The sequence below is a fragment of the Gadus macrocephalus genome, chromosome 9, assembly GCF_031168955.1.
Source record: "Gadus macrocephalus chromosome 9, ASM3116895v1".
NCBI lineage: Eukaryota > Metazoa > Chordata > Actinopteri > Gadiformes > Gadidae > Gadus > Gadus macrocephalus.
The window spans coordinates 23,371,967-23,393,856 of record NC_082390.1 but is presented as its reverse complement, the minus strand read 5'-3'; the positions used below and the strand labels follow the sequence as shown (position 1 = coordinate 23,393,856).

Below are 21,890 nucleotides of genomic sequence, written 5' to 3'. Positions count from 1 at the left end.
CAAAATAGATTGTCTTATAACTACAGTAGCCTACTAATAATTGTAATAATAGAACTGCATGATGACTGAGAACGAGTGTGATTAATGACATAGCCATAAAAGTGATCTTGGAACTGGGTAGGGTCTTCTTTTTGTAAAAATGTGCCAATTGTGAACCCATATCGCGGAACAGCCCGAGATGAAGCCTCGAACGTCACGCGCCACGTCATTTCGCCTATGTGATACGGAGCTTCGCTGGGGGAGGAGCCGAGGTACTCGACACACGCCCCGATGCCTCGACGCAAACCATAACATCACTACAACAGAATATCGTTGGAATAATTGTAAACAGTGCGTTTATGAATTGTAAATGACACTTTATTGTCTACAGGCGGACGGGTGTACTCTCAGGAGGAGTTTAGTTTTTCACAGTGAGAGAGGGGTGCACCGGTCCTGGAGGTACTGCAATACCAGGTCGATGCGTGGAGTGGACGGAGCAAGCCCCTTTTCCATCTCCCAGTTCCAAAAATCAATTTAATATATGGTCCCCGGGTAGGGGACGTATCAGATATTAAACTGATAAGAACAGATACTACACTTGATCTTAGCCAAAAGGCCGAGAAGCGATGCTCCCACATGCTCAGACCAAGAGGCGAGGTTCCCAGACACGTCGCTCCACTTGGCGGTTTAACAGACAACGACGAAACAAAAAAAAGACCAAGCAATCTGTGTGCGTGTTTGTGTGTCTGTGAAAGCTGGAGAAATAAACCGAGGTCGCTACATCTCTTTGCTGCTGCCTGCTGGCAGTCTCACTAGGCCGTCTGCATGTTTCACAAATAGAGTTTGGAGCAGTGGAGGCTTCTATAAGACTACAGGTGAAGCAGTGAGTGAACGAAATGTTGAATGTATTTTCTTTCTTTCTTTATTATTTATTATGTTACCTTTTTAAATGAGACCAGTACGTGAGTGCACTGAATTTCGTTGTACTTCTGTCCAATGACAAATACGTATATATCTATAACACCCGGAACTCTATTGCAGCCAATGAGCTCGAGTTGAAAAAGAAAATAGCGTACAGCACGTGGTATTGCCCGGTGAAGCTGTCGACGGAGGATTCTCTCAGGTAAATGTTATCCCCTGCATCGTTTGCTAGTTAATAATTAGACAATTTATTTACGGTTTGTATTAAGCTGTTTCGATTTTGTAGAAAGAGAAAAGATTTCGACCGTGTCATAACGCGGTCGTTGTGTATAAAGGGAAGAAGTAGTGGGTACGTTTTTAGCTGCTGGGTAGACTTTAGTCAACCTATCGCCGTTTTGTCGGTGAGCAACCATATTACCCGTGGGAAGTCTCGTTTTAATCGTGGCAATCTAAGCTTTCCAACGGTGTATGGCATTACTATATTCACCCAAGGGTCGTTGAAATAATAAGCTGATTAATGTGTGTTTTGTAACGATAGCTAGGCGCGGCTAACGACACTGTTTACAATAGTAAGGGCTACGTCGCATACCTGCAAACTTGTTGCCTTTCGGCGACAATCAACGTTTTCTTGGTCAATTTGATGTGGATATGTGTTAATATGGGTACATGTGACTGTTTAGACAACAGCTGATGCGAGAGTAATTGTAACATGAAGCAATTTGGCGACCGTGTTAATCTCTCGACAATCTGGCGAGCTTGTTGTCCTAGGCTAATACACCAACAGCAGATTTCTGTATAATAAAGGGCTACATATTGTCAATCTAAATGATCTGTTTTTAGTTTTACTCATTTATTCATGTTTTACTGTACCAGATGGAACATGCCTACACATCAGTGCACCGTGTGCGACAAGACATTCGGTGAAAAGTCCAACCTGAAGATCCATGCCATCGCCAGGGAGACCTTTATCTGTGACGTCTGCGGGAAGAGCTTGGCCACTAAACCATCGCTGGTCAGCCATCAACAGCTACACCAGTACCCCAGCATCATTTTGTACCGGCAAGGAGAGGCCAGGCTGTGGCAGAGGCCCGCAGCAGCACTGTTGTTGACCCTAAATGGCTGGATCTCAAGACAGCAGAAACCTTTGGAAAGCAGCTGGTCATCACGTTCGGGAAGTACGCCGGTCAGACCTTCAGGTGGCTTGTGGAGAATGATGTCGGCTGGCTGGTGTGGCTGCTGTTCCAGTACTGCCAGCAGGGAGAGCAGAACGAGCTGCTGAAGTGGCAGAAGGAGCGACTGCTCCGCCAGACCGGCCTCAGGTCCAGTACCGGCACATCCATCACCAGGCTGGAAAGAGACGTGGTGAGAAGCGGAGGTAAGTTGTCATAAGCACTTTGTTTCACCTGTTGGCTGTGGAAAGCAAATAGCACACACACGTCATATCAATACTGATCACATGTGTATTTTATATTTCCAGATTATTTGTCGATGAGCCTGGGACTCCCGCGAACCGGCCCGTTCAGCCCACTGGGTTTGTCGTCCTCCACCCGGCTGAAGCCTGCTGCGCCCACCCCCATTCTGCCGAGGCCTCCTGCGTCCACCCACCTCCAGCCGAGGCCACCTGCTGCGTTGACCTACGGCCCGCCCCCTGTGTCGGCAGCACCCATACTGCTGGTCCTCCCCGCACAGCCACAGGCCCCCTCCGTCCTGTTTTGTGGGCCATCCTGCAGCCAGAGCTTTGTCCCTCCTGCACCAACCGTGAAGACATTCATGCCTAACAAGTCCTCAAGGCCATGTGGGGCTTGCCACGTGCCAGACTGTGGTGGACAGCGGAAGAGGTACACCCCTTCCAAGGACAAAGTGGCTGGAAGCATGCAGAAAATGTTTTCCTACTGTCCATCCACTAGGATGTCCACTACCCCTGGCTTTTACCATGTGGTGTATGACAACTTTGAACACTTTAAGAGTGTCGTGGATGCAGAGTTGGAAAGGAGGACTGTGTAAATACCTGGAAATGCGTGTGTGTGTGTGTGAATAACTTACCTCTGTGATGCCACTGTTCCTGTGCCATCTGTAAGCGAGAGAAAGAGGCTTGTTTGTGTGTGTTTGTCTTTGTCTTTGTGTGTGTTTTTTAAAGTGCTTCAGCAAGCACTATCTATTTATTTATATCGTTCAAAAAAAAAGGCACTTTGCAGTTTTACTTGAAGTTCTTTTGTTCGTTTTTTATTTATTATTATTTATATTGCTGTTAAAATTTACTTTGTAGTATCCATTCTGCTCTATGTTCAATATCGAGGCCAATCTTTTAAACCATAATCAGTTCCAATCTAACACAATCAGTTTACATACCCTTTAGTGGTTGTTCATGTTCAGATAATCTGTGTTTTTGTCATGCATGTTGTTTGTCTTTGTCAGCTTCATGTCTTTGTGATGTTTGTATGTATTTGTCTGCTTCAGTTTTAACAAAAGTTTGCTAAAGAAAACATAAAAAGGGAGGAACAGCTTGAGCCTTTATTTGTTGATTGGTCACCTGAGTCTATGGATAATCATGTTCATTATTGCACTTTAGCCTGTACAAGCCAATTGTTGATTTGTATCTCAAGTACAAGTGTGTGTGTGTGTGTGTGTGTGTGTGTGTGTGTGTGTGTGTGTGTGTGTGTGTGTGTGTGTGTGTGTGTTCTTTAATTGTTGAGTGTTTTTTATTATTATTAATGTTATTTATATGTGCCTGTCCTTGTGATGTGTGTATGTCTGTCAGCTCCATGTTTAACTAAATGTTTGCAAATGGTAGTACATGTTTGTCTCTCGTCTCATGCTCTCGTGTTCTCGCCTGTAGATCTGTACCTAGTCGTGGTGGGCGAGCTTTTAACTAAAATGATCTTGTTTATTTGTGTTTATATGGATTGCCTTTTCAATGAAACACATTCTGGTTGAAAAATAAAAGTTGTAAAAGTATTTTGGAGTCTCAGTGTGCTTGGGTTTCAGAAGGGGTGGGGTATTGGAAAGAAAAAACACACCAAAGCAATTAGAAGTCCTTGTGTCTTCACTCCCGCAACCAGAGGTGTGAATACACCCCCACTGTGATGGCTGCACTCCCTGTGTGGTCAAAACAATGAGTTCTGTGAATGGCTCTGATGTCTTCCAGAAAAAGTGAGAGTGCACTGAATACAGTCTTATTATTTTTCTTAATTCAGCCCAAAAATGTGTAACAATTTAACACTTTTCCACTTGATTGTATGAATCTCATCAGCTACATCCACTCAAAGTATGAAAATAATAAACAAAACATCCAGCAGACAAGTGGATTTTGATCATCTAGGCCTTGCACATGACATTTCTGAAAATAAAACCACCCACCAGTGGCCACCAGATGGAGCCGTCCGTTTTGATCCTCGATCCTTTGGGATCCATCCCAGGGTTGAGGGATAGGGACTTTGGGGGGTCATGAGCCATTCCGAGGCAGTCACCCATCCAAGTACTAACCAGGCCGGACCCTGCTAGCCTCCGAGATCAGACGAGATCGGGCGTGCTCAGGGTGGTATCATTCATAGCTATTATTTCTTTAGAACAACACGACCAGGGGAGAGCGCGAACGCAGTCCCCCACTACCAGAAATTATGCAATCGAGATTCCCACATTTGGGGAATTCGCACGGGTCAGCAACAGCCTCAGTGCAATGGCTGAGCCTCGCTATGGGTGAACCACCTTCTTGAACATGGTATCTCCCTTGCCAGGTAAGTATGAGTTGTACACGTTCAGGTGGGCTGAACGATGCCCACGCGTGTTCCCCAGGAGAACGGTTGCAAAGCATTCGGAGATGTCTAGACTTTAATAAACACTGTAGACCACCGGTCACACGATGACAGGCGAATCTGAAATCAGCGTGATGGAAGCATAACGAAAGGAAACCTGGAGATCCAAGTTATCGACACGCCACAGAAAGAATCCTTTTTTCTTTCTTAAACAACAGAATAGTGGTGGCGAGATGATGCCTCATGAAACGTCAAAGCCTCGCAGCCAGGTGAACCATCAAAGTGGTTCGACCTCGAAGCTTCAAATGAGTACGCTAGGGACACCTAGTGGTGAATGAAATTATGATGAAAGAAAGAGTTTCCTGTGATGATGTGATGTTTGCTTCGTACAACATCAAAACGTTAAAGAATTAAAGTCGTTTCAGTGATACGTGTGAGTGTGCCGTTCATAAATATCTCCCGAGCTCATGGTAGAGAACAAATCATTTGACAAAGGTTTTAAGTCATCCCGGGCAAAATAGATTGTCTTATAACTACAGTAGCCTACTAATAATTGTAATAATAGAACTGCATGATGACTGAGAACGAGTGTGATTAATGACATAGCCATAAAAGTGATCTTGGAACTGGGTAGGGTCTTCTTTTTGTAAAAATGTGCCAATTGTGAACCCATATCGCGGAACAGCCCGAGATGAAGCCTCGAACGTCACGCGCCACGTCATTTCGCCTATGTGATACGGAGCTTCGCTGGGGGAGGAGCCGAGGTACTCGACACACGCCCCGATGCCTCGACGCAAACCATAACATCACTACAACAGAATATCGTTGGAATAATTGTAAACAGTGCGTTTATGAATTGTAAATGACACTTTATTGTCTACAGGCGGACGGGTGTACTCTCAGGAGGAGTTTAGTTTTTCACAGTGAGAGAGGGGTGCACCGGTCCTGGAGGTACTGCAATACCAGGTCGATGCGTGGAGTGGACGGAGCAAGCCCCTTTTCCATCTCCCAGTTCCAAAAATCAATTTAATATATGGTCCCCGGGTAGGGGACGTATCAGATATTAAACTGATAAGAACAGATACTACACTTGATCTTAGCCAAAAGGCCGAGAAGCGATGCTCCCACATGCTCAGACCAAGAGGCGAGGTTCCCAGACACGTCGCTCCACTTGGCGGTTTAACAGACAACGACGAAACAAAAAAAAGACCAAGCAATCTGTGTGCGTGTTTGTGTGTCTGTGAAAGCTGGAGAAATAAACCGAGGTCGCTACATCTCTTTGCTGCTGCCTGCTGGCAGTCTCACTAGGCCGTCTGCATGTTTCACAAATAGAGTTTGGAGCAGTGGAGGCTTCTATAAGACTACAGGTGAAGCAGTGAGTGAACGAAATGTTGAATGTATTTTCTTTCTTTCTTTATTATTTATTATGTTACCTTTTTAAATGAGACCAGTACGTGAGTGCACTGAATTTCGTTGTACTTCTGTCCAATGACAAATACGTATATATCTATAACACCCGGAACTCTATTGCAGCCAATGAGCTCGAGTTGAAAAAGAAAATAGCGTACAGCACGTGGTATTGCCCGGTGAAGCTGTCGACGGAGGATTCTCTCAGGTAAATGTTATCCCCTGCATCGTTTGCTAGTTAATAATTAGACAATTTATTTACGGTTTGTATTAAGCTGTTTCGATTTTGTAGAAAGAGAAAAGATTTCGACCGTGTCATAACGCGGTCGTTGTGTATAAAGGGAAGAAGTAGTGGGTACGTTTTTAGCTGCTGGGTAGACTTTAGTCAACCTATCGCCGTTTTGTCGGTGAGCAACCATATTACCCGTGGGAAGTCTCGTTTTAATCGTGGCAATCTAAGCTTTCCAACGGTGTATGGCATTACTATATTCACCCAAGGGTCGTTGAAATAATAAGCTGATTAATGTGTGTTTTGTAACGATAGCTAGGCGCGGCTAACGACACTGTTTACAATAGTAAGGGCTACGTCGCATACCTGCAAACTTGTTGCCTTTCGGCGACAATCAACGTTTTCTTGGTCAATTTGATGTGGATATGTGTTAATATGGGTACATGTGACTGTTTAGACAACAGCTGATGCGAGAGTAATTGTAACATGAAGCAATTTGGCGACCGTGTTAATCTCTCGACAATCTGGCGAGCTTGTTGTCCTAGGCTAATACACCAACAGCAGATTTCTGTATAATAAAGGGCTACATATTGTCAATCTAAATGATCTGTTTTTAGTTTTACTCATTTATTCATGTTTTACTGTACCAGATGGAACATGCCTACACATCAGTGCACCGTGTGCGACAAGACATTCGGTGAAAAGTCCAACCTGAAGATCCATGCCATCGCCAGGGAGACCTTTATCTGTGACGTCTGCGGGAAGAGCTTGGCCACTAAACCATCGCTGGTCAGCCATCAACAGCTACACCAGTACCCCAGCATCATTTTGTACCGGCAAGGAGAGGCCAGGCTGTGGCAGAGGCCCGCAGCAGCACTGTTGTTGACCCTAAATGGCTGGATCTCAAGACAGCAGAAACCTTTGGAAAGCAGCTGGTCATCACGTTCGGGAAGTACGCCGGTCAGACCTTCAGGTGGCTTGTGGAGAATGATGTCGGCTGGCTGGTGTGGCTGCTGTTCCAGTACTGCCAGCAGGGAGAGCAGAACGAGCTGCTGAAGTGGCAGAAGGAGCGACTGCTCCGCCAGACCGGCCTCAGGTCCAGTACCGGCACATCCATCACCAGGCTGGAAAGAGACGTGGTGAGAAGCGGAGGTAAGTTGTCATAAGCACTTTGTTTCACCTGTTGGCTGTGGAAAGCAAATAGCACACACACGTCATATCAATACTGATCACATGTGTATTTTATATTTCCAGATTATTTGTCGATGAGCCTGGGACTCCCGCGAACCGGCCCGTTCAGCCCACTGGGTTTGTCGTCCTCCACCCGGCTGAAGCCTGCTGCGCCCACCCCCATTCTGCCGAGGCCTCCTGCGTCCACCCACCTCCAGCCGAGGCCACCTGCTGCGTTGACCTACGGCCCGCCCCCTGTGTCGGCAGCACCCATACTGCTGGTCCTCCCCGCACAGCCACAGGCCCCCTCCGTCCTGTTTTGTGGGCCATCCTGCAGCCAGAGCTTTGTCCCTCCTGCACCAACCGTGAAGACATTCATGCCTAACAAGTCCTCAAGGCCATGTGGGGCTTGCCACGTGCCAGACTGTGGTGGACAGCGGAAGAGGTACACCCCTTCCAAGGACAAAGTGGCTGGAAGCATGCAGAAAATGTTTTCCTACTGTCCATCCACTAGGATGTCCACTACCCCTGGCTTTTACCATGTGGTGTATGACAACTTTGAACACTTTAAGAGTGTCGTGGATGCAGAGTTGGAAAGGAGGACTGTGTAAATACCTGGAAATGCGTGTGTGTGTGTGTGAATAACTTACCTCTGTGATGCCACTGTTCCTGTGCCATCTGTAAGCGAGAGAAAGAGGCTTGTTTGTGTGTGTTTGTCTTTGTCTTTGTGTGTGTTTTTTAAAGTGCTTCAGCAAGCACTATCTATTTATTTATATCGTTCAAAAAAAAAGGCACTTTGCAGTTTTACTTGAAGTTCTTTTGTTCGTTTTTTATTTATTATTATTTATATTGCTGTTAAAATTTACTTTGTAGTATCCATTCTGCTCTATGTTCAATATCGAGGCCAATCTTTTAAACCATAATCAGTTCCAATCTAACACAATCAGTTTACATACCCTTTAGTGGTTGTTCATGTTCAGATAATCTGTGTTTTTGTCATGCATGTTGTTTGTCTTTGTCAGCTTCATGTCTTTGTGATGTTTGTATGTATTTGTCTGCTTCAGTTTTAACAAAAGTTTGCTAAAGAAAACATAAAAAGGGAGGAACAGCTTGAGCCTTTATTTGTTGATTGGTCACCTGAGTCTATGGATAATCATGTTCATTATTGCACTTTAGCCTGTACAAGCCAATTGTTGATTTGTATCTCAAGTACAAGTGTGTGTGTGTGTGTGTGTGTGTGTGTGTGTGTGTGTGTGTGTGTGTGTGTGTGTGTGTGTGTGTGTGTTCTTTAATTGTTGAGTGTTTTTTATTATTATTAATGTTATTTATATGTGCCTGTCCTTGTGATGTGTGTATGTCTGTCAGCTCCATGTTTAACTAAATGTTTGCAAATGGTAGTACATGTTTGTCTCTCGTCTCATGCTCTCGTGTTCTCGCCTGTAGATCTGTACCTAGTCGTGGTGGGCGAGCTTTTAACTAAAATGATCTTGTTTATTTGTGTTTATATGGATTGCCTTTTCAATGAAACACATTCTGGTTGAAAAATAAAAGTTGTAAAAGTATTTTGGAGTCTCAGTGTGCTTGGGTTTCAGAAGGGGTGGGGTATTGGAAAGAAAAAACACACCAAAGCAATTAGAAGTCCTTGTGTCTTCACTCCCGCAACCAGAGGTGTGAATACACCCCCACTGTGATGGCTGCACTCCCTGTGTGGTCAAAACAATGAGTTCTGTGAATGGCTCTGATGTCTTCCAGAAAAAGTGAGAGTGCACTGAATACAGTCTTATTATTTTTCTTAATTCAGCCCAAAAATGTGTAACAATTTAACACTTTTCCACTTGATTGTATGAATCTCATCAGCTACATCCACTCAAAGTATGAAAATAATAAACAAAACATCCAGCAGACAAGTGGATTTTGATCATCTAGGCCTTGCACATGACATTTCTGAAAATAAAACCACCCACCAGTGGCCACCAGATGGAGCCGTCCGTTTTGATCCTCGATCCTTTGGGATCCATCCCAGGGTTGAGGGATAGGGACTTTGGGGGGTCATGAGCCATTCCGAGGCAGTCACCCATCCAAGTACTAACCAGGCCGGACCCTGCTAGCCTCCGAGATCAGACGAGATCGGGCGTGCTCAGGGTGGTATCATTCATAGCTATTATTTCTTTAGAACAACACGACCAGGGGAGAGCGCGAACGCAGTCCCCCACTACCAGAAATTATGCAATCGAGATTCCCACATTTGGGGAATTCGCACGGGTCAGCAACAGCCTCAGTGCAATGGCTGAGCCTCGCTATGGGTGAACCACCTTCTTGAACATGGTATCTCCCTTGCCAGGTAAGTATGAGTTGTACACGTTCAGGTGGGCTGAACGATGCCCACGCGTGTTCCCCAGGAGAACGGTTGCAAAGCATTCGGAGATGTCTAGACTTTAATAAACACTGTAGACCACCGGTCACACGATGACAGGCGAATCTGAAATCAGCGTGATGGAAGCATAACGAAAGGAAACCTGGAGATCCAAGTTATCGACACGCCACAGAAAGAATCCTTTTTTCTTTCTTAAACAACAGAATAGTGGTGGCGAGATGATGCCTCATGAAACGTCAAAGCCTCGCAGCCAGGTGAACCATCAAAGTGGTTCGACCTCGAAGCTTCAAATGAGTACGCTAGGGACACCTAGTGGTGAATGAAATTATGATGAAAGAAAGAGTTTCCTGTGATGATGTGATGTTTGCTTCGTACAACATCAAAACGTTAAAGAATTAAAGTCGTTTCAGTGATACGTGTGAGTGTGCCGTTCATAAATATCTCCCGAGCTCATGGTAGAGAACAAATCATTTGACAAAGGTTTTAAGTCATCCCGGGCAAAATAGATTGTCTTATAACTACAGTAGCCTACTAATAATTGTAATAATAGAACTGCATGATGACTGAGAACGAGTGTGATTAATGACATAGCCATAAAAGTGATCTTGGAACTGGGTAGGGTCTTCTTTTTGTAAAAATGTGCCAATTGTGAACCCATATCGCGGAACAGCCCGAGATGAAGCCTCGAACGTCACGCGCCACGTCATTTCGCCTATGTGATACGGAGCTTCGCTGGGGGAGGAGCCGAGGTACTCGACACACGCCCCGATGCCTCGACGCAAACCATAACATCACTACAACAGAATATCGTTGGAATAATTGTAAACAGTGCGTTTATGAATTGTAAATGACACTTTATTGTCTACAGGCGGACGGGTGTACTCTCAGGAGGAGTTTAGTTTTTCACAGTGAGAGAGGGGTGCACCGGTCCTGGAGGTACTGCAATACCAGGTCGATGCGTGGAGTGGACGGAGCAAGCCCCTTTTCCATCTCCCAGTTCCAAAAATCAATTTAATATATGGTCCCCGGGTAGGGGACGTATCAGATATTAAACTGATAAGAACAGATACTACACTTGATCTTAGCCAAAAGGCCGAGAAGCGATGCTCCCACATGCTCAGACCAAGAGGCGAGGTTCCCAGACACGTCGCTCCACTTGGCGGTTTAACAGACAACGACGAAACAAAAAAAAGACCAAGCAATCTGTGTGCGTGTTTGTGTGTCTGTGAAAGCTGGAGAAATAAACCGAGGTCGCTACATCTCTTTGCTGCTGCCTGCTGGCAGTCTCACTAGGCCGTCTGCATGTTTCACAAATAGAGTTTGGAGCAGTGGAGGCTTCTATAAGACTACAGGTGAAGCAGTGAGTGAACGAAATGTTGAATGTATTTTCTTTCTTTCTTTATTATTTATTATGTTACCTTTTTAAATGAGACCAGTACGTGAGTGCACTGAATTTCGTTGTACTTCTGTCCAATGACAAATACGTATATATCTATAACACCCGGAACTCTATTGCAGCCAATGAGCTCGAGTTGAAAAAGAAAATAGCGTACAGCACGTGGTATTGCCCGGTGAAGCTGTCGACGGAGGATTCTCTCAGGTAAATGTTATCCCCTGCATCGTTTGCTAGTTAATAATTAGACAATTTATTTACGGTTTGTATTAAGCTGTTTCGATTTTGTAGAAAGAGAAAAGATTTCGACCGTGTCATAACGCGGTCGTTGTGTATAAAGGGAAGAAGTAGTGGGTACGTTTTTAGCTGCTGGGTAGACTTTAGTCAACCTATCGCCGTTTTGTCGGTGAGCAACCATATTACCCGTGGGAAGTCTCGTTTTAATCGTGGCAATCTAAGCTTTCCAACGGTGTATGGCATTACTATATTCACCCAAGGGTCGTTGAAATAATAAGCTGATTAATGTGTGTTTTGTAACGATAGCTAGGCGCGGCTAACGACACTGTTTACAATAGTAAGGGCTACGTCGCATACCTGCAAACTTGTTGCCTTTCGGCGACAATCAACGTTTTCTTGGTCAATTTGATGTGGATATGTGTTAATATGGGTACATGTGACTGTTTAGACAACAGCTGATGCGAGAGTAATTGTAACATGAAGCAATTTGGCGACCGTGTTAATCTCTCGACAATCTGGCGAGCTTGTTGTCCTAGGCTAATACACCAACAGCAGATTTCTGTATAATAAAGGGCTACATATTGTCAATCTAAATGATCTGTTTTTAGTTTTACTCATTTATTCATGTTTTACTGTACCAGATGGAACATGCCTACACATCAGTGCACCGTGTGCGACAAGACATTCGGTGAAAAGTCCAACCTGAAGATCCATGCCATCGCCAGGGAGACCTTTATCTGTGACGTCTGCGGGAAGAGCTTGGCCACTAAACCATCGCTGGTCAGCCATCAACAGCTACACCAGTACCCCAGCATCATTTTGTACCGGCAAGGAGAGGCCAGGCTGTGGCAGAGGCCCGCAGCAGCACTGTTGTTGACCCTAAATGGCTGGATCTCAAGACAGCAGAAACCTTTGGAAAGCAGCTGGTCATCACGTTCGGGAAGTACGCCGGTCAGACCTTCAGGTGGCTTGTGGAGAATGATGTCGGCTGGCTGGTGTGGCTGCTGTTCCAGTACTGCCAGCAGGGAGAGCAGAACGAGCTGCTGAAGTGGCAGAAGGAGCGACTGCTCCGCCAGACCGGCCTCAGGTCCAGTACCGGCACATCCATCACCAGGCTGGAAAGAGACGTGGTGAGAAGCGGAGGTAAGTTGTCATAAGCACTTTGTTTCACCTGTTGGCTGTGGAAAGCAAATAGCACACACACGTCATATCAATACTGATCACATGTGTATTTTATATTTCCAGATTATTTGTCGATGAGCCTGGGACTCCCGCGAACCGGCCCGTTCAGCCCACTGGGTTTGTCGTCCTCCACCCGGCTGAAGCCTGCTGCGCCCACCCCCATTCTGCCGAGGCCTCCTGCGTCCACCCACCTCCAGCCGAGGCCACCTGCTGCGTTGACCTACGGCCCGCCCCCTGTGTCGGCAGCACCCATACTGCTGGTCCTCCCCGCACAGCCACAGGCCCCCTCCGTCCTGTTTTGTGGGCCATCCTGCAGCCAGAGCTTTGTCCCTCCTGCACCAACCGTGAAGACATTCATGCCTAACAAGTCCTCAAGGCCATGTGGGGCTTGCCACGTGCCAGACTGTGGTGGACAGCGGAAGAGGTACACCCCTTCCAAGGACAAAGTGGCTGGAAGCATGCAGAAAATGTTTTCCTACTGTCCATCCACTAGGATGTCCACTACCCCTGGCTTTTACCATGTGGTGTATGACAACTTTGAACACTTTAAGAGTGTCGTGGATGCAGAGTTGGAAAGGAGGACTGTGTAAATACCTGGAAATGCGTGTGTGTGTGTGTGAATAACTTACCTCTGTGATGCCACTGTTCCTGTGCCATCTGTAAGCGAGAGAAAGAGGCTTGTTTGTGTGTGTTTGTCTTTGTCTTTGTGTGTGTTTTTTAAAGTGCTTCAGCAAGCACTATCTATTTATTTATATCGTTCAAAAAAAAAGGCACTTTGCAGTTTTACTTGAAGTTCTTTTGTTCGTTTTTTATTTATTATTATTTATATTGCTGTTAAAATTTACTTTGTAGTATCCATTCTGCTCTATGTTCAATATCGAGGCCAATCTTTTAAACCATAATCAGTTCCAATCTAACACAATCAGTTTACATACCCTTTAGTGGTTGTTCATGTTCAGATAATCTGTGTTTTTGTCATGCATGTTGTTTGTCTTTGTCAGCTTCATGTCTTTGTGATGTTTGTATGTATTTGTCTGCTTCAGTTTTAACAAAAGTTTGCTAAAGAAAACATAAAAAGGGAGGAACAGCTTGAGCCTTTATTTGTTGATTGGTCACCTGAGTCTATGGATAATCATGTTCATTATTGCACTTTAGCCTGTACAAGCCAATTGTTGATTTGTATCTCAAGTACAAGTGTGTGTGTGTGTGTGTGTGTGTGTGTGTGTGTGTGTGTGTGTGTGTGTGTGTGTGTGTGTGTGTGTGTGTTCTTTAATTGTTGAGTGTTTTTTATTATTATTAATGTTATTTATATGTGCCTGTCCTTGTGATGTGTGTATGTCTGTCAGCTCCATGTTTAACTAAATGTTTGCAAATGGTAGTACATGTTTGTCTCTCGTCTCATGCTCTCGTGTTCTCGCCTGTAGATCTGTACCTAGTCGTGGTGGGCGAGCTTTTAACTAAAATGATCTTGTTTATTTGTGTTTATATGGATTGCCTTTTCAATGAAACACATTCTGGTTGAAAAATAAAAGTTGTAAAAGTATTTTGGAGTCTCAGTGTGCTTGGGTTTCAGAAGGGGTGGGGTATTGGAAAGAAAAAACACACCAAAGCAATTAGAAGTCCTTGTGTCTTCACTCCCGCAACCAGAGGTGTGAATACACCCCCACTGTGATGGCTGCACTCCCTGTGTGGTCAAAACAATGAGTTCTGTGAATGGCTCTGATGTCTTCCAGAAAAAGTGAGAGTGCACTGAATACAGTCTTATTATTTTTCTTAATTCAGCCCAAAAATGTGTAACAATTTAACACTTTTCCACTTGATTGTATGAATCTCATCAGCTACATCCACTCAAAGTATGAAAATAATAAACAAAACATCCAGCAGACAAGTGGATTTTGATCATCTAGGCCTTGCACATGACATTTCTGAAAATAAAACCACCCACCAGTGGCCACCAGATGGAGCCGTCCGTTTTGATCCTCGATCCTTTGGGATCCATCCCAGGGTTGAGGGATAGGGACTTTGGGGGGTCATGAGCCATTCCGAGGCGGTCACCCATCCAAGTACTAACCAGGCCGGACCCTGCTAGCCTCCGAGATCAGACGAGATCGGGCGTGCTCAGGGTGGTATCATTCATAGCTATTATTTCTTTAGAACAACACGACCAGGGGAGAGCGCGAACGCAGTCCCCCACTACCAGAAATTATGCAATCGAGATTCCCACATTTGGGGAATTCGCACGGGTCAGCAACAGCCTCAGTGCAATGGCTGAGCCTCGCTATGGGTGAACCACCTTCTTGATCATGGTATCTCCCTTGCCAGGTAAGTATGAGTTGTACACGTTCAGGTGGGCTGAACGATGCCCACGCGTGTTCCCCAGGAGAACGGTTGCAAAGCATTCGGAGATGTCTAGACTTTAATAAACACTGTAGACCACCGGTCACACGATGACAGGCGAATCTGAAATCAGCGTGATGGAAGCATAACGAAAGGAAACCTGGAGATCCAAGTTATCGACACGCCACAGAAAGAATCCTTTTTTCTTTCTTAAACAACAGAATAGTGGTGGCGAGATGATGCCTCATGAAACGTCAAAGCCTCGCAGCCAGGTGAACCATCAAAGTGGTTCGACCTCGAAGCTTCAAATGAGTACGCTAGGGACACCTAGTGGTGAATGAAATTATGATGAAAGAAAGAGTTTCCTGTGATGATGTGATGTTTGCTTCGTACAACATCAAAACGTTAAAGAATTAAAGTCGTTTCAGTGATACGTGTGAGTGTGCCGTTCATAAATATCTCCCGAGCTCATGGTAGAGAACAAATCATTTGACAAAGGTTTTAAGTCATCCCGGGCAAAATAGATTGTCTTATAACTACAGTAGCCTACTAATAATTGTAATAATAGAACTGCATGATGACTGAGAACGAGTGTGATTAATGACATAGCCATAAAAGTGATCTTGGAACTGGGTAGGGTCTTCTTTTTGTAAAAATGTGCCAATTGTGAACCCATATCGCGGAACAGCCCGAGATGAAGCCTCGAACGTCACGCGCCACGTCATTTCGCCTATGTGATACGGAGCTTCGCTGGGGGAGGAGCCGAGGTACTCGACACACGCCCCGATGCCTCGACGCAAACCATAACATCACTACAACAGAATATCGTTGGAATAATTGTAAACAGTGCGTTTATGAATTGTAAATGACACTTTATTGTCTACAGGCGGACGGGTGTACTCTCAGGAGGAGTTTAGTTTTTCACAGTGAGAGAGGGGTGCACCGGTCCTGGAGGTACTGCAATACCAGGTCGATGCGTGGAGTGGACGGAGCAAGCCCCTTTTCCATCTCCCAGTTCCAAAAATCAATTTAATATATGGTCCCCGGGTAGGGGACGTATCAGATATTAAACTGATAAGAACAGATACTACACTTGATCTTAGCCAAAAGGCCGAGAAGCGATGCTCCCACATGCTCAGACCAAGAGGCGAGGTTCCCAGACACGTCGCTCCACTTGGCGGTTTAACAGACAACGACGAAACAAAAAAAAGACCAAGCAATCTGTGTGCGTGTTTGTGTGTCTGTGAAAGCTGGAGAAATAAACCGAGGTCGCTACATCTCTTTGCTGCTGCCTGCTGGCAGTCTCACTAGGCCGTCTGCATGTTTCACAAATAGAGTTTGGAGCAGTGGAGGCTTCTATAAGACTACAGGTGAAGCAGTGAGTGAACGAAATGTTGAATGTATTTTCTTTCTTTCTTTATTATTTATTATGTTACCTTTTTAAATGAGACCAGTACGTGAGTGCACTGAATTTCGTTGTACTTCTGTCCAATGACAAATACGTATATATCTATAACACCCGGAACTCTATTGCAGCCAATGAGCTCGAGTTGAAAAAGAAAATAGCGTACAGCACGTGGTATTGCCCGGTGAAGCTGTCGACGGAGGATTCTCTCAGGTAAATGTTATCCCCTGCATCGTTTGCTAGTTAATAATTAGACAATTTATTTACGGTTTGTATTAAGCTGTTTCGATTTTGTAGAAAGAGAAAAGATTTCGACCGTGTCATAACGCGGTCGTTGTGTATAAAGGGAAGAAGTAGTGGGTACGTTTTTAGCTGCTGGGTAGACTTTAGTCAACCTATCGCCGTTTTGTCGGTGAGCAACCATATTACCCGTGGGAAGTCTCGTTTTAATCGTGGCAATCTAAGCTTTCCAACGGTGTATGGCATTACTATATTCACCCAAGGGTCGTTGAAATAATAAGCTGATTAATGTGTGTTTTGTAACGATAGCTAGGCGCGGCTAACGACACTGTTTACAATAGTAAGGGCTACGTCGCATACCTGCAAACTTGTTGCCTTTCGGCGACAATCAACGTTTTCTTGGTCAATTTGATGTGGATATGTGTTAATATGGGTACATGTGACTGTTTAGACAACAGCTGATGCGAGAGTAATTGTAACATGAAGCAATTTGGCGACCGTGTTAATCTCTCGACAATCTGGCGAGCTTGTTGTCCTAGGCTAATACACCAACAGCAGATTTCTGTATAATAAAGGGCTACATATTGTCAATCTAAATGATCTGTTTTTAGTTTTACTCATTTATTCATGTTTTACTGTACCAGATGGAACATGCCTACACATCAGTGCACCGTGTGCGACAAGACATTCGGTGAAAAGTCCAACCTGAAGATCCATGCCATCGCCAGGGAGACCTTTATCTGTGACGTCTGCGGGAAGAGCTTGGCCACTAAACCATCGCTGGTCAGCCATCAACAGCTACACCAGTACCCCAGCATCATTTTGTACCGGCAAGGAGAGGCCAGGCTGTGGCAGAGGCCCGCAGCAGCACTGTTGTTGACCCTAAATGGCTGGATCTCAAGACAGCAGAAACCTTTGGAAAGCAGCTGGTCATCACGTTCGGGAAGTACGCCGGTCAGACCTTCAGGTGGCTTGTGGAGAATGATGTCGGCTGGCTGGTGTGGCTGCTGTTCCAGTACTGCCAGCAGGGAGAGCAGAACGAGCTGCTGAAGTGGCAGAAGGAGCGACTGCTCCGCCAGACCGGCCTCAGGTCCAGTACCGGCACATCCATCACCAGGCTGGAAAGAGACGTGGTGAGAAGCGGAGGTAAGTTGTCATAAGCACTTTGTTTCACCTGTTGGCTGTGGAAAGCAAATAGCACACACACGTCATATCAATACTGATCACATGTGTATTTTATATTTCCAGATTATTTGTCGATGAGCCTGGGACTCCCGCGAACCGGCCCGTTCAGCCCACTGGGTTTGTCGTCCTCCACCCGGCTGAAGCCTGCTGCGCCCACCCCCATTCTGCCGAGGCCTCCTGCGTCCACCCACCTCCAGCCGAGGCCACCTGCTGCGTTGACCTACGGCCCGCCCCCTGTGTCGGCAGCACCCATACTGCTGGTCCTCCCCGCACAGCCACAGGCCCCCTCCGTCCTGTTTTGTGGGCCATCCTGCAGCCAGAGCTTTGTCCCTCCTGCACCAACCGTGAAGACATTCATGCCTAACAAGTCCTCAAGGCCATGTGGGGCTTGCCACGTGCCAGACTGTGGTGGACAGCGGAAGAGGTACACCCCTTCCAAGGACAAAGTGGCTGGAAGCATGCAGAAAATGTTTTCCTACTGTCCATCCACTAGGATGTCCACTACCCCTGGCTTTTACCATGTGGTGTATGACAACTTTGAACACTTTAAGAGTGTCGTGGATGCAGAGTTGGAAAGGAGGACTGTGTAAATACCTGGAAATGCGTGTGTGTGTGTGTGAATAACTTACCTCTGTGATGCCACTGTTCCTGTGCCATCTGTAAGCGAGAGAAAGAGGCTTGTTTGTGTGTGTTTGTCTTTGTCTTTGTGTGTGTTTTTTAAAGTGCTTCAGCAAGCACTATCTATTTATTTATATCGTTCAAAAAAAAAGGCACTTTGCAGTTTTACTTGAAGTTCTTTTGTTCGTTTTTTATTTATTATTATTTATATTGCTGTTAAAATTTACTTTGTAGTATCCATTCTGCTCTATGTTCAATATCGAGGCCAATCTTTTAAACCATAATCAGTTCCAATCTAACACAATCAGTTTACATACCCTTTAGTGGTTGTTCATGTTCAGATAATCTGTGTTTTTGTCATGCATGTTGTTTGTCTTTGTCAGCTTCATGTCTTTGTGATGTTTGTATGTATTTGTCTGCTTCAGTTTTAACAAAAGTTTGCTAAAGAAAACATAAAAAGGGAGGAACAGCTTGAGCCTTTATTTGTTGATTGGTCACCTGAGTCTATGGATAATCATGTTCATTATTGCACTTTAGCCTGTACAAGCCAATTGTTGATTTGTATCTCAAGTACAAGTGTGTGTGTGTGTGTGTGTGTGTGTGTGTGTGTGTGTGTGTGTGTGTGTGTGTGTGTGTGTGTGTGTGTGTTCTTTAATTGTTGAGTGTTTTTTATTATTATTAATGTTATTTATATGTGCCTGTCCTTGTGATGTGTGTATGTCTGTCAGCTCCATGTTTAACTAAATGTTTGCAAATGGTAGTACATGTTTGTCTCTCGTCTCATGCTCTCGTGTTCTCGCCTGTAGATCTGTACCTAGTCGTGGTGGGCGAGCTTTTAACTAAAATGATCTTGTTTATTTGTGTTTATATGGATTGCCTTTTCAATGAAACACATTCTGGTTGAAAAATAAAAGTTGTAAAAGTATTTTGGAGTCTCAGTGTGCTTGGGTTTCAGAAGGGGTGGGGTATTGGAAAGAAAAAACACACCAAAGCAATTAGAAGTCCTTGTGTCTTCACTCCCGCAACCAGAGGTGTGAATACACCCCCACTGTGATGGCTGCACTCCCTGTGTGGTCAAAACAATGAGTTCTGTGAATGGCTCTGATGTCTTCCAGAAAAAGTGAGAGTGCACTGAATACAGTCTTATTATTTTTCTTAATTCAGCCCAAAAATGTGTAACAATTTAACACTTTTCCACTTGATTGTATGAATCTCATCAGCTACATCCACTCAAAGTATGAAAATAATAAACAAAACATCCAGCAGACAAGTGGATTTTGATCATCTAGGCCTTGCACATGACATTTCTGAAAATAAAACCACCCACCAGTGGCCACCAGATGGAGCCGTCCGTTTTGATCCTCGATCCTTTGGGATCCATCCCAGGGTTGAGGGATAGGGACTTTGGGGGGTCATGAGCCATTCCGAGGCAGTCACCCATCCAAGTACTAACCAGGCCGGACCCTGCTAGCCTCCGAGATCAGACGAGATCGGGCGTGCTCAGGGTGGTATCATTCATAGCTATTATTTCTTTAGAACAACACGACCAGGGGAGAGCGCGAACGCAGTCCCCCACTACCAGAAATTATGCAATCGAGATTCCCACATTTGGGGAATTCGCACGGGTCAGCAACAGCCTCAGTGCAATGGCTGAGCCTCGCTATGGGTGAACCACCTTCTTGAACATGGTATCTCCCTTGCCAGGTAAGTATGAGTTGTACACGTTCAGGTGGGCTGAACGATGCCCACGCGTGTTCCCCAGGAGAACGGTTGCAAAGCATTCGGAGATGTCTAGACTTTAATAAACACTGTAGACCACCGGTCACACGATGACAGGCGAATCTGAAATCAGCGTGATGGAAGCATAACGAAAGGAAACCTGGAGATCCAAGTTATCGACACGCCACAGAAAGAATCCTTTTTTCTTTCTTAAACAACAGAATAGTGGTGGCGAGATGATGCCTCATGAAACGTCAAAGCCTCGCAGCCAGGTGAACCATCAAAGTGGTTCGACCTCGAAGCTTCAAATGAGTACGCTAGGGACACCTAGTGGTGAATGAAATTATGATGAAAGAAAGAGTTTCCTGTGATGATGTGATGTTTGCTTCGTACAACATCAAAACGTTAAAGAATTAAAGTCGTTTCAGTGATACGTGTGAGTGTGCCGTTCATAAATATCTCCCGAGCTCATGGTAGAGAACAAATCATTTGACAAAGGTTTTAAGTCATCCCGGGCAAAATAGATTGTCTTATAACTACAGTAGCCTACTAATAATTGTAATAATAGAACTGCATGATGACTGAGAACGAGTGTGATTAATGACATAGCCATAAAAGTGATCTTGGAACTGGGTAGGGTCTTCTTTTTGTAAAAATGTGCCAATTGTGAACCCATATCGCGGAACAGCCCGAGATGAAGCCTCGAACGTCACGCGCCACGTCATTTCGCCTATGTGATACGGAGCTTCGCTGGGGGAGGAGCCGAGGTACTCGACACACGCCCCGATGCCTCGACGCAAACCATAACATCACTACAACAGAATATCGTTGGAATAATTGTAAACAGTGCGTTTATGAATTGTAAATGACACTTTATTGTCTACAGGCGGACGGGTGTACTCTCAGGAGGAGTTTAGTTTTTCACAGTGAGAGAGGGGTGCACCGGTCCTGGAGGTACTGCAATACCAGGTCGATGCGTGGAGTGGACGGAGCAAGCCCCTTTTCCATCTCCCAGTTCCAAAAATCAATTTAATATATGGTCCCCGGGTAGGGGACGTATCAGATATTAAACTGATAAGAACAGATACTACACTTGATCTTAGCCAAAAGGCCGAGAAGCGATGCTCCCACATGCTCAGACCAAGAGGCGAGGTTCCCAGACACGTCGCTCCACTTGGCGGTTTAACAGACAACGACGAAACAAAAAAAAGACCAAGCAATCTGTGTGCGTGTTTGTGTGTCTGTGAAAGCTGGAGAAATAAACCGAGGTCGCTACATCTCTTTGCTGCTGCCTGCTGGCAGTCTCACTAGGCCGTCTGCATGTTTCACAAATAGAGTTTGGAGCAGTGGAGGCTTCTATAAGACTACAGGTGAAGCAGTGAGTGAACGAAATGTTGAATGTATTTTCTTTCTTTCTTTATTATTTATTATGTTACCTTTTTAAATGAGACCAGTACGTGAGTGCACTGAATTTCGTTGTACTTCTGTCCAATGACAAATACGTATATATCTATAACACCCGGAACTCTATTGCAGCCAATGAGCTCGAGTTGAAAAAGAAAATAGCGTACAGCACGTGGTATTGCCCGGTGAAGCTGTCGACGGAGGATTCTCTCAGGTAAATGTTATCCCCTGCATCGTTTGCTAGTTAATAATTAGACAATTTATTTACGGTTTGTATTAAGCTGTTTCGATTTTGTAGAAAGAGAAAAGATTTCGACCGTGTCATAACGCGGTCGTTG

The 21,890-nt window shown here is 45.1% G+C and overlaps 9 non-coding genes across 9 annotated transcripts; all 9 read right to left on the bottom strand.

Annotated features, from left to right (window-relative positions):
• Positions 1–416: 416 nt before the first annotated feature.
• Positions 417–607, bottom strand: LOC132465326 (U2 spliceosomal RNA). The gene has a single exon (XR_009527558.1). It is a non-coding gene; the product is annotated as a U2 spliceosomal RNA (small nuclear RNA).
• Positions 608–4,477: 3,870 nt separating this feature from the next.
• On the bottom strand, positions 4,478–4,642 carry LOC132465321 (U1 spliceosomal RNA). Its single transcript, XR_009527553.1, has one exon. It is a non-coding gene; the product is annotated as a U1 spliceosomal RNA (small nuclear RNA).
• Positions 4,643–5,581: 939 nt separating this feature from the next.
• Positions 5,582–5,772, bottom strand: LOC132465325 (U2 spliceosomal RNA). The gene has a single exon (XR_009527557.1). It is a non-coding gene; the product is annotated as a U2 spliceosomal RNA (small nuclear RNA).
• A 3,870-nt stretch (positions 5,773–9,642) lies between these two features.
• Positions 9,643–9,807, bottom strand: LOC132465320 (U1 spliceosomal RNA). Its single transcript, XR_009527552.1, has one exon. It is a non-coding gene; the product is annotated as a U1 spliceosomal RNA (small nuclear RNA).
• A 939-nt stretch (positions 9,808–10,746) lies between these two features.
• On the bottom strand, positions 10,747–10,937 carry LOC132465324 (U2 spliceosomal RNA). The gene has a single exon (XR_009527556.1). It is a non-coding gene; the product is annotated as a U2 spliceosomal RNA (small nuclear RNA).
• A 3,872-nt stretch (positions 10,938–14,809) lies between these two features.
• Positions 14,810–14,974, bottom strand: LOC132465317 (U1 spliceosomal RNA). The gene has a single exon (XR_009527549.1). It is a non-coding gene; the product is annotated as a U1 spliceosomal RNA (small nuclear RNA).
• A 939-nt stretch (positions 14,975–15,913) lies between these two features.
• LOC132465323 (U2 spliceosomal RNA) lies at positions 15,914–16,104 on the bottom strand. The gene has a single exon (XR_009527555.1). It is a non-coding gene; the product is annotated as a U2 spliceosomal RNA (small nuclear RNA).
• Positions 16,105–19,976: 3,872 nt separating this feature from the next.
• On the bottom strand, positions 19,977–20,141 carry LOC132465319 (U1 spliceosomal RNA). Its single transcript, XR_009527551.1, has one exon. It is a non-coding gene; the product is annotated as a U1 spliceosomal RNA (small nuclear RNA).
• A 939-nt stretch (positions 20,142–21,080) lies between these two features.
• On the bottom strand, positions 21,081–21,271 carry LOC132465322 (U2 spliceosomal RNA). Its single transcript, XR_009527554.1, has one exon. It is a non-coding gene; the product is annotated as a U2 spliceosomal RNA (small nuclear RNA).
• Between the last annotated feature and the right edge of the window lie 619 nt (positions 21,272–21,890).